Source organism: Protomyctophum bolini, assembly GCF_963924005.1.
Source record: "Protomyctophum bolini genome assembly, chromosome: 23".
In the NCBI taxonomy this organism is placed as follows: domain Eukaryota; kingdom Metazoa; phylum Chordata; class Actinopteri; order Myctophiformes; family Myctophidae; genus Protomyctophum; species Protomyctophum bolini.
In genome coordinates, this window is record NC_137884.1 from 3,940,898 (window position 1) to 3,957,219 (window position 16,322).

The window sequence follows — 16,322 nt, forward strand, 5'->3', positions numbered from 1 at the left end:
ACCGAGTGGCGCGCTACGAGCTTGTAGGTCTGCTATTTATTTATTTTTATCGAAGAACGACTGACATTTTTTCAGAATCTGATCTCAGGTCAGAATGGGTTATAATCAGACCAGTGTGTGTCCAGTGGAAACCACGTATGAATCTGATCTCAGGTCAGAATGGGTTAACCCCGTATAGGTATAATGTTTCCCTGCATCACCGCCCCGCCGTGATCACTGCCGAAGCCTGTTGTTGTGTATTAGGGCTGGCCGCGCCACGCGCCACCGGGCTGCAGTCAGACGCCATCAATTCAACCATGGCTTTCTAACAAAGCTGCAAGCGGTGAATCACCCTAGATATACTAGGGGTATAAATGACCTATAGCAAACTGGCCTTTCAGGGGCGCTAAATGGGGAGCAGACTCAGCAGAGTGCAGGGCAGGCTATAAGAATGACAAAGAGAAATGCACGTGTGAGCACGCGCACACACACACACACACACACACACACACGTGTGTATTTTTGCTACACACATAAAAGCCTTTGACCCCCCCTCCCCAGGCAGATATACAGAAACATATCCTAGTTGGTAGGAACCTTCAAATACGCTTTTTTTTGGGTGCATATTCACACACACCGCACACATCTCTCTCCCAGAGACGTGGATTGAAGTGCAGGGGAGACAGATGACCAAATGGGGTTGCCCCCCCCCCCCCCCCCCACGCCACGCGTGTCTCAAACGTTCTACTGAGTGTCCAGCAAACCCACAATCTGCTGCCCTCATCCATTCAGGCCGGGGTTCCTTATGGCTCAGTGGAATACTGAGGAAATGTCCTCATTTCCTGTTTTTTCGGAGTACACCTGTGTGTGTGTGTGTGTGTGTGTGTGTGTGTGTGTGTGTGTGTGTGCGTGTGTGTGTGTGTGTGTGTGTGTGTGTGCGTGGTGTGTGTGTGTGTGTGTGTGTGTGTGTGTGTGTGTGTGCGTGTGTGTGTGTGCGTGTTTAAAGTACACCCCAGGTGCAGGTGGGAGGTATAGAGAATATTTAATTCACAGGAAAAGAGCCAGTCAGCCTTGCAATGGTGCCGTTGTCACATTGCTGAGTGAGGTCATTCAATATAGCCATAAATCTATTCTAAGGACTGTGCTAAAACTTCCCTGTTCACTGATTCAAAGAATATAGTGTCTTCCCGTCGCACTGTAGTGTGTGTTGTCCAAAATAGCACATCTGAAAGTGACGAGCTTGTAGGTGCTCTTTTCAAATTGCCAAAGTATAAGTTCTGAAGTGGTTTTTTAGGCTATATATAATAATCCAAATCTACAGTAACCAAAGGTTTCAAAGAATTGTAGTCGAGGCAAAAGCACAATGTTTGCCTGTGACATCTTTAATTAAGAATTGTTTCTGTCAAATAATGCCCTGAATGATAACGATCACACCTGGGGATGTTACATCAAATTGAAGTCATTATTTTTGTGACTAGGGGAGAGAGAGAGAGAGAGAGAGAGGGGGGGGGGGGGGGGGGTGTAATGCAGAAACATGTGGCCTGTAGAACAGTGGTTCCCAAACTTTATCATGTCAAGGACCCCCAAATTGACACTAATTAGCCCATGGACCCCCATTTGAAAAGATATCCCATGCATGTAGGGACCCCCATGCATAAGAGATGCATTTGTACACTCCATTTGTACACTCTCAGTGTTACAGACCCTTAAGGGTCCATTTGGTTCCTTACTATCATTTAGCTGGGGACCCCCTGGAACTCCCTCAAGGACCCCTGGGGGTGTCCCCCCCCCAGAGACCCATCTCGCTGCACCATAGGTGCTCGTCGCTGTTTGATGACGTTGCGTATAGAGTGGTCCCAAAGTGGGGTCAAAAGAGGTGGCTGAAATGTTTCCTGAATAATGCGTTTCATAATGAACCCTTTGAGCGCATTATACACAACATTTATTCTTTTGTCTTTCCACGCGTAATACGCTAAACCCGCTATTTGTTTCGTGTGTTTCATTTGCCGTTGTTAGATGGTTATTATGACAGGCAGGTGGAGTGCTGGTCAGCCCGTGATGAGCTGACGCACACTAGCCACGTTGCCGCTCTGATTCTGGTATTGTGGGATGTTATCTCCGGTCAGTGAGCAATAGTGAGCATGTCTAAACAACCTCAAACGAAAGAAGAATCTTTCTTTTGAGGTTGTTTAGACAGATGCAGATGCTATAGAGTTCAGTTAGTATAGACTCTATAGCAGTGCAGGTTGAGAGAGTTGGGGTCATGGAGGAGTAGAAGTATGGAAATACTCGTAACGTAAGGAATATACATGTGTGTACAACTGGCAGCGCTTTTTCTCCATTACATTCTACTGACTTGACTGATTGGCGTTCATTTAGGTTACTCTGACCTTGCATTTTGCAAGTCGCTCTTGGTGATATTCAGACATGCTGTGAGCTTGTAGATATTGTAGCTATTTTGAACCATCTTGACAAAATATGAAACATTTGGAATATATACAGTATATATCTTCTCTGTCACACAATCCTTCCAAATGTGATCCGCGGCCAAATATACATATATAAATGTGGAGGTAAAGATTAAATGGGATTGTTTGAGAAGCACCGTACTAAAATGCCTAAAATATTTTTTTTTCTTTTTAAGTGTAATTGTGGTGAATTCTCACCCTTCACGTCCCTCCCTCACATGAGCCAAAGCACATCAATCTTTAACCTATTTAGGACGGGAACGCATCTGTGTCACTGTGAGCGCTGAACCACAGCTTTAGCTGTTGTGAAAAATAGCAGATCTACAAGCTCACATGCAGGCGTGGCACTCGGTGCCGTGCCATATAGGCTTGAAAAATCGTGAAAACGTGGCGAATATATATTCTTTCACAGTGAACGTTTTTTTTTAACTCATATCTTTGCTTGTTTGGGGGGGTCCTTGACATGAAATAGTTTGAGAATCGCTGACACAGAAAGACGATTTAGAAGACATTTTGTGTATATAGAACCTGGTCTCATGCAGGTCTGAATGGGTTAAAGGCTTGAACGCGTGGCGTTGGACTGCAGGAGCACAGCATGGCGTGTGACTCTGTGCTATCTCCTCCATCACCTGCATGGTGCTGCTGCCGGCCCGACTTCATAAATAAAGCCATTACACTGGAGACTGTGTGTGTGTGTGTGTGTGTGTGTGTGTGTGTGTGTGTGTGTGTGTGTGTGTGTGTGTGTGTGTGTGTGTGTGTGTGTCTGTGTGTGTGCGTGTGCGTGTGTGTGTGCGTGTGCGTGTGTGTGTGTGTACTACAGCCACAGCAAAACATGTACTGTACACATGCACAACAATGAGAGAGTGCAGACGATTGTGCATCGTTCGCTGAGCTCTCTCACACACACACACACACACACACACACACACACATGCACACACCATGAGCAGCGGTACTCAGTCTCCTGTCAGTGCAGTACTTTAACCCTGAGCGGCTCAGCCCAGAGCGAAGGGGCTTTATGGCCCTACAGGGACCAGTTGCCATGGAGTAAATAGAATATCCAAAGGTGTTTGTCACAGTCACAGATTAAGATCTCTCTCTCTCTCTCTCACACACACACGCACACAACTCTCTCTCTCTCTCTCTCTCTCTCTCTCTCTCTCTCTCTGTCTTTCTCACCCGCAAACAGAGGGCCTGTGATGTGAGACAGAGTGCATTTCTTTGAGAAGGTGCAGAGACCACATTTATTTAAAAATTGTGCGGGTGGATTTTTCAAGTTGATGACAGATGTGTATGAAAGTATAAAACAAATACACATGGGTATGTGGGCCTGTCTGTCTGACTGACTGACTTGACTGACTGACTCACTGACTGACTGACTGACTGACTGACTTGACTGACTGACTGACTGACTGACTGACTGACTGACTGACTGACTGACTTGACTCACTGACTGACTGACTGACTTGACTGACTTGACTGACTGACTGACTGACTGACTTGACTGACTGACTGACTGACTGACTGACTGACTGACTGACTGACTGACTGACTGACTGACCGACTGACCTGACAGGCATATCCATGTTTAACCGCTGCGTTTCCCGGCACATGCAGATCTGAAGCCCTCTCTCCTATCCCCGTGTCAGGGAAAGGGAAAACACTCCTCCTGTGGGGACGTCAAAGTACCCGTGCAGCTCCAACGCACGCACCATATCCCTCTGGGTGGCCTGTTACTGTATAGCCGTCACGAGACACTGTCACGTAACTGAAAGGCCATGGTTGTCGTACCCCCTACGCATACAATATAGCCTGGCACGATGAACCAGAGAGAAGGGGGACAGCCTTAACGTGCATTCACGTCTCAAGGATTGATCTTTTCACTCGAGTCCATCCGCGGAAGCCGTGCGTGGAAAGTGAGAGAAGCAGAAAGAGGGACAGAAAGAAATATATATACGTAGAAACATGCACACCCACACAGTGTGTGTGTGTGTGTGTGTGTGTGTGTGTGTGTGTGATGGCATTCACTAAAAATCCATGCAAGTCGATTCAGATTAGGAGAAGGCGAAAGTAACAAAAACAAAAAAACAATTGTTTTCCAATTATATTTTTTGCTCTATGTGTGCGTGTGTGTACAGAATTCAAACTGTATAGCATTGATTATTGTCACGGACAGAAGTCATTCTTTCCTTTGCATACCGCACCGGAGCGCACTCGTCTTCTGCATTCAGAATTGCCTTCATTTTTTTTGTGCAGGTGGATTTTTCAAGTTTCATTCACAACGCGCCCTTAATTAAGAAACCTAACTGCAGCTGCGTATGTGGCTCTCAGCAGTGTCCCACTATATTGACTGGCTGAATTTGAACTGTGCTGTGTCAGAGAAGTATTAACACAAACTTTATCCCCAAACAATATACCCCCCTCACCTCCGTGCTGGAAATAAACGTCTGGGGTTTCCGAGGCTACATCCGTGCTGACGCAATGACTGTCTTGTTTCTGGTTTATGGCTTTACGCACGGGAGCGGCGGGACGCATGAATCTCTCCGTCTCCGGTCAGTGCGTGTTGTTGTTTATTTGCATGGCTCAGAAAATAAGTAACAAACTAACATGATAACGTTATCGAGTTGTTGGAGGAGGAGGAGGAGGAGGAGGAGGAGTAGAGAAGGTTCACGTCTTGAACGTGGAAGGTAATGCAGATTGTATTCTGATCTGATGATGTGCCAAACTGCTGCTGGCTGCTTGTTAATATATAGACCTATATGTCTTCTATATTGTGTTCTGAAGGTCGGGCTGCTGACTGCCACTAGTGTTAATGTTATATTTTGTATTGTGTTCTCGGGCCGCTGCGCTGCTGCTGCTGCTGCTGCTGCTGCTGCTGCTGCTGCTGCTGCTGCTGCTGCTGCGCTGTGTCTTGTGTGCCAATTATGCCCCCTCTCCTGTTGAGTTCTCTTTTCTGGTACACTTGCGTGTGTGCCTCTGCACTGTTTAGTATTTACTATTACAGTTTTATGTTTTGATAATCAGCGCTTTGCCATATATAGATGATACATACATGACACGTGCCATATTGGAGAGGCCACTGTGTGCGCAGTGCTTTGTTTGACACCCACCCACCCCTGTCAAAGTGTCCACCCCCACCCCACCCCCCCCCCCCCCCGTCATAAACGATGCGTCGACTCAACTTCGACTTTACTGTCTGACAAGTTGACTTGTGTGTGTGTGTGTGTGTGTGTGTGTGTGTGTGTTGTGTGTGTGTGTGTGTGTGTGTGTGTGTGTGTGTGTGTGTGTGTGTGTGTGTGTGTGTGTGTGTGTGTAATAACTTTCTGAGTTAAATAAAAGTTATACTGTACACTCAGGATTTTGCAGTGTGCTCTATAGCACACACACGGACACGCAGTCACACGCACACGCACAGGCACACACACACACAGACACACACACACACACACACACACACACACACACGAGAAAACGCGCAAGACGGAGAACGCAAAGACTTTAAGTTAATACAATACACTTTACATAAGGTCACACATAATCACGCAATCACATAAACGAGGCGGCACACACGCACACATTATTCCATCCGTGTAAATATGGATGATATCAGTGGACATCATCCATTATTCAAGTACATCAGTATGCATTCAACTTGTAGCGAGAGAGAGAGAGAGAGAGGGGGGGAGAGTGAGAGAGCAGGGGGCGGGGGGGGGGGGGGGGGGGCAGCCACAGCCCTGAGGAAGGAATGAGACCTCAGCATAGAGTGGGACTTTGGGGGGGACGGAGGGAGGCAGAGAGCGTTACGATGCTTTGTATTATGGTGGTGGTGGTCGAAGAGGGTGGCTATACTACCCATAGGACGGTGCGGGAGCGAGGCAGGTCGGTGTAAGGTGTGTGTGTGTGTGTGTGTGTGTGTGTGTGTGTGTGTGTCCCGTTAGAATGCCCTGGAGCAGGAGTGGGCAACTTTATTGCCACACTCACTCCAGAGGGCTTCATTTCTGTCGTAGCAAAAAAATAGCCGATTAGCTTGTAGACCAGCAATCTTTGCTATCTTTGAATTAGAATCCTGAAAAGTATATATTTTTCATTTCATTAACTTATAAACTATAATACAAATACATCGGACATAAAAAAAAGACAATGACGGCTACTAATTTAGACTGAAGTAATTTAATGCGGGTCATGTTTGCCAAATCAACAATACATACTGTATCAGTATTCTGAATTTGACCTGAGGGCCACATTAACACATTCTGAACGGGAACCCATTTTGGTGTTCGCATCATGTTATGCTTTAGCTATTGAAAAATACCAGATCTACAAGCTCATAGCGCGCCACCGAGTGGCGCGCTACGAGCTTGTAGGTCTGCTATTTTTGAAAAATCGAAGAACGACTGACATTTTTAGAATCTGATCTCAGGTCAGAATGGGTTAATCAGACCAGTGTGTGTCCAGTGGAAACCTCGTATGAATCTGATCTCAGGTCAGAATGGGTTAAGTGAAGGTTGGGGCCATGCATGCCCTGCATGGAGAACTGCAGTGGTGTAGAATCCGCCCGGTGTGAGAAAGGCAAAGAAGGTCTCATTGTGTTTTGACACTGTGAGATCTAAATGTTTGCAGCACGCTCTGAGCTTTAATGTATAGCCCGGCTATACCAAATGAACTGTGTATTGAAAATAGCCGATCTACAAGCTCACAACGCGTCGCAGCTCAGCTATATTTTCAGCAAGTGTAAAATAAATAAGTCAACGATATTTGTTGGAGACGTGACGTTTGATGCCACGCCTGCTGTTGATTGAATTCCAATGCTTTATCTTTTATTTATTTGGTCCAAAGCACAGCCATGTGCATGCTGTACACACACACTGCATGCACGCAAACACGTGAGCGCGCGCGCACACACACACACACACACACACACACACACACACACAGCAGCATTATACAGCATCAGCCAGGCTCAAAGTGGATCATTATTTACTAAACAGGTTGCTTAACAAGGAGACTGATTCCCCTGCAGGCTTCGTATGCAGAACCCTGGAAGCATGGCGGCAGATTTATTATCCGTCATAATTGATGTGTTGCAAAGCAGATTACACACATTAGCGTACACTGTTCTACATACGACAGCTCCGCAACCGAACATGACAAATTCCGTGATGTCGGGAGAAAAGAGCCTTAAAAAAAAAGAAGAAAAAATAAATCTTAATACTCGGTCTGGGTATTAGGAAGGCACGGCATCTGACAATGCATTCACATTGGCAGGAGTTAGAGTGATCGTGTGTGTGTGTGTGTGTGTGTGTGTGTGTGTGTGTGTGTGTGTGTACGTGCGTGTCTGAGCGTTGAGAGTGAGCGAGAGAGATAAAGCAGTACACAGAGAGAGAGAGAGAGAGAAGACAGGTCATTTGAGCATGCGCATATATGTGGAACGAGGTGGTGCGTGTTTGTGTGCACGCATGCACGTGCAGACCCCCCCCCCCTCCCCATCTAACGAACCACCTCCTTTATTCTCCACTCTTTTAATTACATTCCAGTTGTGGCACTCATAGAATCCTCCTGTAAACTGTTAGGTAGCTTGGTAACCCCCCCCACCCCCCCCCCCCCCCCCCTGACACACACACACACACACACACACACACACAACCCCTCTCCTCATATGACAAGACCTTCATTCAACACAGCTATAATCCCCAAACGTATAGCATTAAGCTACAACGTGTGTCTCTGTGAGAATCCTCTGAGGTCCGCATAGCGACAGCATTCAGTGAGGCATTATTTACCGACCGCGGCACACAACAAGATAAGCCATGTGTTGAAATGAAATAAATAAATAAAGGTCCATTGTCTTTCTTCCTCTCTTTTCAATTCAGGGCGGTATTAGCAAGCGTGCGTATAGTGGACTAATCAGTTGTTTGGGGGGGGCACTGGAATAAATAAAAACCAAAGGACTGGGGGGTATTCATTCATTCATTCTTACTCTAATCTCCTCTCCTCTCCCTCCTCTCACTCATCTAGTCAAGTCAACAGTATTAAAAGGGGGGTGAAGCCGTGCTGCTCGCCGGCTGCTTTCCCTGCAGCGGTGATGAGTGGTTTCAATTTGAAAAGAGGCTGTGGAATTTGCAGCCTTTGTCGGTTTTTCACCTACAGTGTCTCTACCCCCGAATGAAAGCTGTAATTTATAATTCTAATTCTAATGATGATGGTAATAATTATCATTTTACTAGTGTTGATTTTGGTCGCTATAATCGTGTTTTGTTTTACTTCAAACCAAACAACGCCGGTACAATACAAAAAAAAAGACTAGATTAATATTACAAATGCTAATGTTTTATTTCAAGCAGTTTTTCTGTGCTTCGCTATGGTGGTTCATTTCACTACTAAGCGCGTCTTGACATAGGCTGAAAACATAATGAGTATTCTTCAGAATACATGACGCATTGATGCTTCATCTTTACTGTTGAGCTGGTACAGTATAGTCTGTTCTGTTAAAAAAAATGCTATTTGCATATATGCTCTGTAATTACCTGAAACAAAAAAAAAACACATTTTCTTATATAGCAGCAAATGTTATAATTTAAGTAATATTACAGGGTTTTTTTCTTTTCTTTTTCTTGTTTGAGGAAATATCCTTAGATTCTGCTCTTGTTTAATTGAACAGTTTTTTTTGTCATTATCTTTCACTGTCCCCCTTTGATTAGGCTTAACATAAAGCGATGTAATTTAGACTTATTTCTCTCTGTATTAATTGGCTTAATTAATGAAAAAAATTAAGTGTGTGTGTGTGTGTGTGTGTGTGTGTGTGTGTGTGTGTGTGTGTGTGTGTGTGTGTGTGTGTGCGTGCGCGCGCGCATGTGTGCATGTCTGTGTGTTTTTGGAGTTGTTTAGAGCCGTGTGCTAAGCCACCCCCCTTCGCGCTCCTGACGACCTGCTAATTAACACCCCATGTTAATCAGTCTCAGCCGAGCCAATAGCCAACGACATGCCATCACACACATCACTATTCCATCCCCCAGCACAGCGCCACTTCCCGAGTCCCAGCCAATGCTATATTTCCTCTGCTTTTCTACCCATCTTGTGCGAAAGAAAGAAAGAAAGAAAGGCATTTTGACTCATTCTCACAGTTTGGGCAACAGTTTTTTGCCTCTTCTCAAAATAAAAAGGGGAAGCTAGTAAGCCTATATGACGATAGCCGACTTGATGTAAATACATACATGTATATATGGCTGGGATATATAGACACATGGGAGGGCCACCGACCTCTCTTTGCCATTATGTAGCGTCCAATTGACTCTGAATGTTTTGCCCCCAACACTCTATTATTGCTAATGGCACATTCATTTGTGTCACCATGCCGAGTGCCACATGTATTCGATCTGATCCATTAGCCAGGGGCCTACTTCACGGACAGCGTTACACATAATACGTGTTGGCTAAAATATCGAACTGGGAAAATCCACCCGCCGTCCCTGCTGGTTGCAATCATGACTTCAATACAACTTAAGCTCATTTGCCTAAGCCACAGAGTAATTAACTGAACTTAATCATTTCATTTCAATTCATTTCCCATCACCTGAATTACCCCCCCCCCCCCCCCCACACACACACACACACACACACACACACACGCACGCACACACCCCTGTCTCGCCTCTGTCCCTTTTGCATCTGCTTCAAGCGTACACCGCTGACTGGTATAGGCTGGTGAAGAAAGAGCAGGAGAGACAGACAGACAGAGAGAGAGAGAGAGAGGGGGGGGATCATTTGTAGCATTTGAACTCTGTTACAACACTGTCCTCTAGTGTCTGTTCGTCTGTTTCCAGAGCTCAGCCTCAGAGTTGGTTAAACGGGACATTTTAGCTAGGCTCATCATTGGCAGGCAGTCCTATATCTGAGATAACGAATCTGATTCGGACAAAAAAAAAAAAACGACCGATTGGAGCCCCCGCCCATGCAAACCATGTGCCTCACACCCCCCCTCCAAAATGCCCCGAAGCGGGGATTGGCCCGGGCTAGGTCAGAGCTCGATTAGCAGGCGGAGTAATGAGAGGCAAAGAGCCTCTTTAGCTCTGCCTTTGTCTTCCTCTGCACCTACTCGCCCCCATCCACCCAGAGAGAGAGAGAGAGAGAGAGAGAGACCTCTCCGGCCAGCGACAGTCACATGGGCATTGGCTTTAGTTCTCGTCCCTCAATAATTCCTCTCAGCTTAATTCATCCCCTCTTCCTGCAGTGTTACACCTCCTCCTCTTTCTCTCTCACCTGCAGACACTTACCACTCACATCCTCAACGAGGTGGGAAGGTTCCGGTCTCTGCAGGAAGAGGGAGAGAGAACGCTGCGTCCGTCCGCTCTCTCTCGCCATGCCCGCCTGCCTGCTGCTTGCACGGCTGTGTGCCATGCACGCAGGCGGTGCATGTGCCACGCAGGCGGTTTGCCACGCAGGGGGAAGGAGGCATAATGGGGTCAGTTCTGCATTTAATAAACAATTACCTATCTATAATAGATGAGTCCAGCTCCTTAAGGCCCCGGCACCCGGCTTGGGTGGGAAAGGTAAAGAGGGATGGGGGTCGGGCAGTGGACATGTGAGCACACACATTTTGTACACAGAGGGAGATGAATAATGCAGACGAGATGCCCATCGGAGGGCCCAAACACCAGGGCCCACACAGCGCCAATTATCTCACTCTGGTAATGATGATCATCATGACACACCCTCCCCTCCTCTCTCTCTCTCTCTCTCTCTCTCTCTCTCTCTCTCACACACACACACACACACACACACACACACACACACACACACACACACACACACACACACACTCTCACACACACATCACCCCGGCCACACTGCAACCCCCTGCCCCGAAAACCTGACATTTACCCAGCAGTCCCTTTTTTTCCTTCACCTTGGCCTCACCAAGCCTTGGCTCTCGCTGGCTCTCTTTCTCACCCGTCTGGCAGGATTAGGGAGCTTGAGTAACGGTGTTTATTCAAAATATAACATTATTTGCTATTTTGTTCACTATTTGCTGTAGGCCTATACAATTTAGTTATCCGCCTTTCTGTGAATTATAAACATTTCTCTTTGAGTTGCTGTGTTTTGGGGGTGGTTCAAGGGGTTTCCCAGTGGTGGCAGCATGGGCGGGTGCTGTGTGTGTGTGTGTGCGTGTGTGTGTGTGTGTGTGTGTGTGTGTGTGTGTGTGTGTGTGTGTGTGTGTGCGTGTGCGCGCTACATGTTTCTTTGAGTAACAGTTGCGGCCATCAATGCAGACCTGGCACACACCCGTCTTGAATTATGAATCAATCAGGGACGTCTTTAAAAAAACACTCTCATGCAGGCCCAAGGTCACCCAGATTATGCATGGTTTAAGTGTGCGTGCGTGCGTGCGTGCATGCGTGCGTGCGTGCGTGCGTGCGTGCGTGCGTGCGTGCGTGCGTGCGTGCGTGCATGCCCGACCAGTCATAGGGGACAGTGGGTTGTTAGATTAGCATAGGCCTCCGTCTGCAGACTGAGGGAATTAGAGGCAAGCATTGAGATATGGTGGCCAAACCAAATGATCCCCCCCCCCCCTCTCGCTCTCTCATCCCCATCTGAATGGACTGCCAGAGAGATAGAGCGACAGGGAGGCAATAGGTAGCGCGTGGAGAGCCCTTTGGCCCACAGGATGGCGGTGGGGACCCGTGGTACTTAGGCAGCCAGTTAGTGGAGTGCATGGGCCCCCAGTGGGACGCCTCTATATGTGCCCAAGGCGAGACACGTGGACCTTTTGCCTCCCTGCGGGCGGCAAGGTCTGTGGCTATAATGGGATCAGAGCCATGACCCTCCCAGGACACCGTCGTACTGTTAGATACATATTCTATTAGTTTAGTCTGGGCTGTTGAGAGGGTCGCGCTCTCTCTCTCTCTCTCTCTCTCTCAGACACTTTTCCCACGTATTATGCAGTGTTGTTTTTGGCAGCAAATTTCAATTTTAGTTTAGTCTTTAGTCTTTGGATTGAAACTTCATTTAGTTTTGGTCACCTGGAATGTTTTCGCTTCAGTCTAGTTTTAGTCAACAAAATGTCACGCCAATTCGGTCAACTGAATCTAGATTCGATTTAGTCGACTAAAGTCTATTTTGGCGGGCCTTGATGCTGTCGTAATGGCTGATTTTACACTTGAAAATAGCTGATCTATACAAGCTTTTCGGTGCTTTTCAGCATGCAACCAAGTGTAAAATGACTTACACTGGCTCTCTTGTCCACTAGTCCCTTCCTAACATTTTAGTCTAGTTTTTAACAGCCTATATATTTAGTCTTATAGTTTTAGTCATCATAGCATAGTTTTAATTTAGTTTCCATTTAGTTTTCGTCAGTGAAAAAAGGTATAGTCGACGGACATTTGTCGTCTTAGTTTTAGTCGACGAAATCAACACTGGTTTAATGCATTGTTCTGTCACACAGGTATTACATTACATAGTAAATTACTATGTACATTACTAGTAATGTACATTATGTACATTACATATTAATGTACAGTACATTATAGCTATTCGATTATAGCTAATACATTTGCAAGAAGGGTGTCTTTTATACAAGCCTGCGCTGCCCCAAACCAGTGATCCCTGCAGAAGTAATGCGGGGTGGAATATATCCTAATCACATGCTATAATGTAACATACTTTATGCATGGGGGCATTATAAGCTATTAACGCATGCACGGCTAAAGACGGGGCCCTAGTAAGTGTTGCTTTTTTTTTTACAGTTTAATCTGCCGCAATAGAATATATACAGCATGCACAGATCACATTAACATTCAACATTTTCATGAATCCCAAGCAATGCAACCAACCAAGCCTCTCTCTGCCATATACATTCGAGCTCCTACGTCTTTTTGGGGGGCCCCGCATTATTTTATTTTTTTATACTTTAAACATAATATCAGGGTGTATTACCGCTACATCCTGAGCTCCATACCGTCAGTCAGCCCCCGCACGGATTTAAAATGTCCTAATGATGTGCTTTCGTTTTCCCCTCTATATATTTTTTTTCATCCTTTGCCCCTCCAACCCATGTCCTTCCTGTCACCTCCAGCCGGCGCGTCTGCATGCTGTGATTTCAAACACACACATTATACGTGTGTGCGGTACACATACACACAGTATACATATACTGTACGTGTGTGTGCAGTACATACACACAGTATACATATACGTGTGTGTGCGGTACATACTGTACACACAGTAGTAAGTACTAGTGTTGATTTTGTCAACTAATACTCTGACGAAAATGTTCGTCGACTACCTTTGTTCATTGACGGAAACTAAATGGAAACTAAATGAAAACTAAGCTATGATGACTAAAACTAAGACTCAATATATTGACAATTTCGGGAACAAATAAAAACTACACTGAAATGCACAAAAGATCCCTAAAGTCATTTAACACTTGGTTGCATGCTGAAAATAGCAAGCAAACACGTCGCGCTGTGTAAAACCAGCCATTATACGACGGCATCAAGGCCCGCCAAAAAAACCCACATTTTAGCCGACCAAACTGTAGATTTGGTCGACTAAAATCGTTTGATATTTAGTCGACTAAATCTAGACTATACCAACTAAAACATTCCAGGTGAATAAAATGTGAAACTAAATGAAAACTATTATATTCAAGATGACTAAAACTAAAAATCTATAAATTTGCTGTCAAAAGCAACACTGCACAGTGCATGTACGTATACTGTATACATTCATGCTGTAATGCCTGGCTTTTACTGCTGAGGAGCGAAGCAGAAAGCAGGGTTGAGACACCTCCGTCCACCCCCACCCTGTCCCCCCGCCTGGCCCTCCCTGCCCCCCCCCCCCCCTACTCCCCCATCTGTTGCACATCTGGAAGTGGTGCTCAGCACCAAATAATTGGAAGTCAATTTGTTTGAAGTTATGTTTTTGGCATCTGGCTCGATTCATAAAAACTCTGGAAATCACATTTAATTTTATGGCTTTTTCTTCGAGAAGCCCCGGACGTATAGTATACGCTTTCTTTCTTTCTTTCTTTCTTTCTTTCTTTCTTTCTGTCTTTCTGTCTTTCTGTCTTTGTTTCTGTCTTTGTTTCTGTCTTTCTTTTCCGCGTTGTAAATCTTTTCCTTCATTCATCTTTTGTGTTCCATCGTTAATGCACACACAGGGACCCTCGCTCTCTCTCTCCGAGAGTGACGTGGGTGTTTGTCGAACGGCGCTGGTCGGGGTGTGGTCCCGCTCATAAAAGAGTCCCCCCCCCCCCTCCTCCGTCGCCGCAAAGGATCATGGGGAGGATTATACTGTGCGTGTGTGTACACACTCACGTTACAGTACTGGAATCATAGGGTTTGTGTCTTATTCACTAGTCGAGTCTGATGGCATGAGCGCTCACTTCTCTGGGTCAGTTTTGTGAATGTGGAAAAATAAAATACTAAAAAAATACATAGAAAATAACAGTCCCTGCCCTCCACTCCCCTCCCCTCCCCTCCCCAACCTCTCACCCAAAACTAAAGGTGATAGGAATATTACCTTCATCACTGCCTATTTTTTTCCCTGAGGGGGGAAAAAAAACCCTCAGCCGGGGCTCAGGGTGTTTGTCAGGTTTGCCATATTTCCAGCGCGCCGGGGCTGACTGATTGAGAAGCAGCTATGGTGTGTTGTTTGTCACTCCAGGCAGCTCCGAGTCAGGGCTGGAAATAGAGATGACACTTGATGCTTTTGGGAGCCTCACTGCCAGCCTGTCATATTGTTATTCCCACTCAAATTTCACCTAATTTGTGCACAACTCTTGTCACAGTCCAGATCCTGATGATGAGCGCCTTTTAGATGATTAGACTTTTTTTTCCCACTTCCTGGTTGGTTCCTGGGCTGATGTGTGTGCGGCAACCAGGCGCATTAAGACGCGCACGTGTGTGTGTGTGTGTGGTTATATTTAGGTGTGTTTGTGTGTAAGTGTGCATATTTGTGTGTGTGGGGGAATTTGGCACTTTTTGGCGTGTGCAGTTGTCATGTTTGTGTGCATGTCGTGCTTGTTTGTGTGTGTGTGTGTGTGTGTGTGTGTGTGTGTGTGTGTGTGTGTGTGTGTGTGATCGCTTTCGGCTGCTATAGCTGTTTGTGCTGCTGGTGCGCGTGCACGTGCCTATGTTGTGTTTGTCACACACTTCCCCAAAGTGAGTCACCCTCGGCAGTGGGAGGTGATTAACAGTTGCCAATGGCAGGTGAGCGCATTGTAGCTGTGTCGCCTGGCAGCTGTGGCATCTGTACAGGTGACAGCTTCTCTTCCCTTCCTATACAACCCCTCCCCCCACCACCACCTTGACACACACACACACTCACACACACACACACACACACACACACACACACACTCACACACACCACATGTGTGCACGCACGCACGCACGCACGTACAGTATACGGTGTTGGTGTCAGTGTTGGCGGTTGGCAGGAAGGGGTGACAATGTTGTTTGGGTGACAGGTCGAACGACGCCGCTGTATACGGTTCACGACATCGCTTGCCTTCTTCAGATTTGTCACTCCGTACGCTGGGGAGGTATCTATTAGTCAGGGGGGTGGCGGCGGGGGGGGGGGGGGTCGTCCGTGGGCAGACCTCGGCCCCCAAAAGTCGCCGCGTTCCAACCGAAAGCGACGGTGGCGGCGAGGAGGACACGGGGGTCGCGTGACGCCATCTTATATAGGTTGCATTTTCCACGCTATATTATAAGATGGCTGAAGCAGGAGTTCAGGTGGAATGACCCCTCCCCCCCCTTTCCACCCCCCCCCCCCCCGCCGCCGCAAGATTTTGCTGTTTGAAATGATCCACCACAGTTGGTAATTCTGTTGTGCTATGGTTTTAACGTGGGTGTTTTCTCCCCCTTCTCTTGA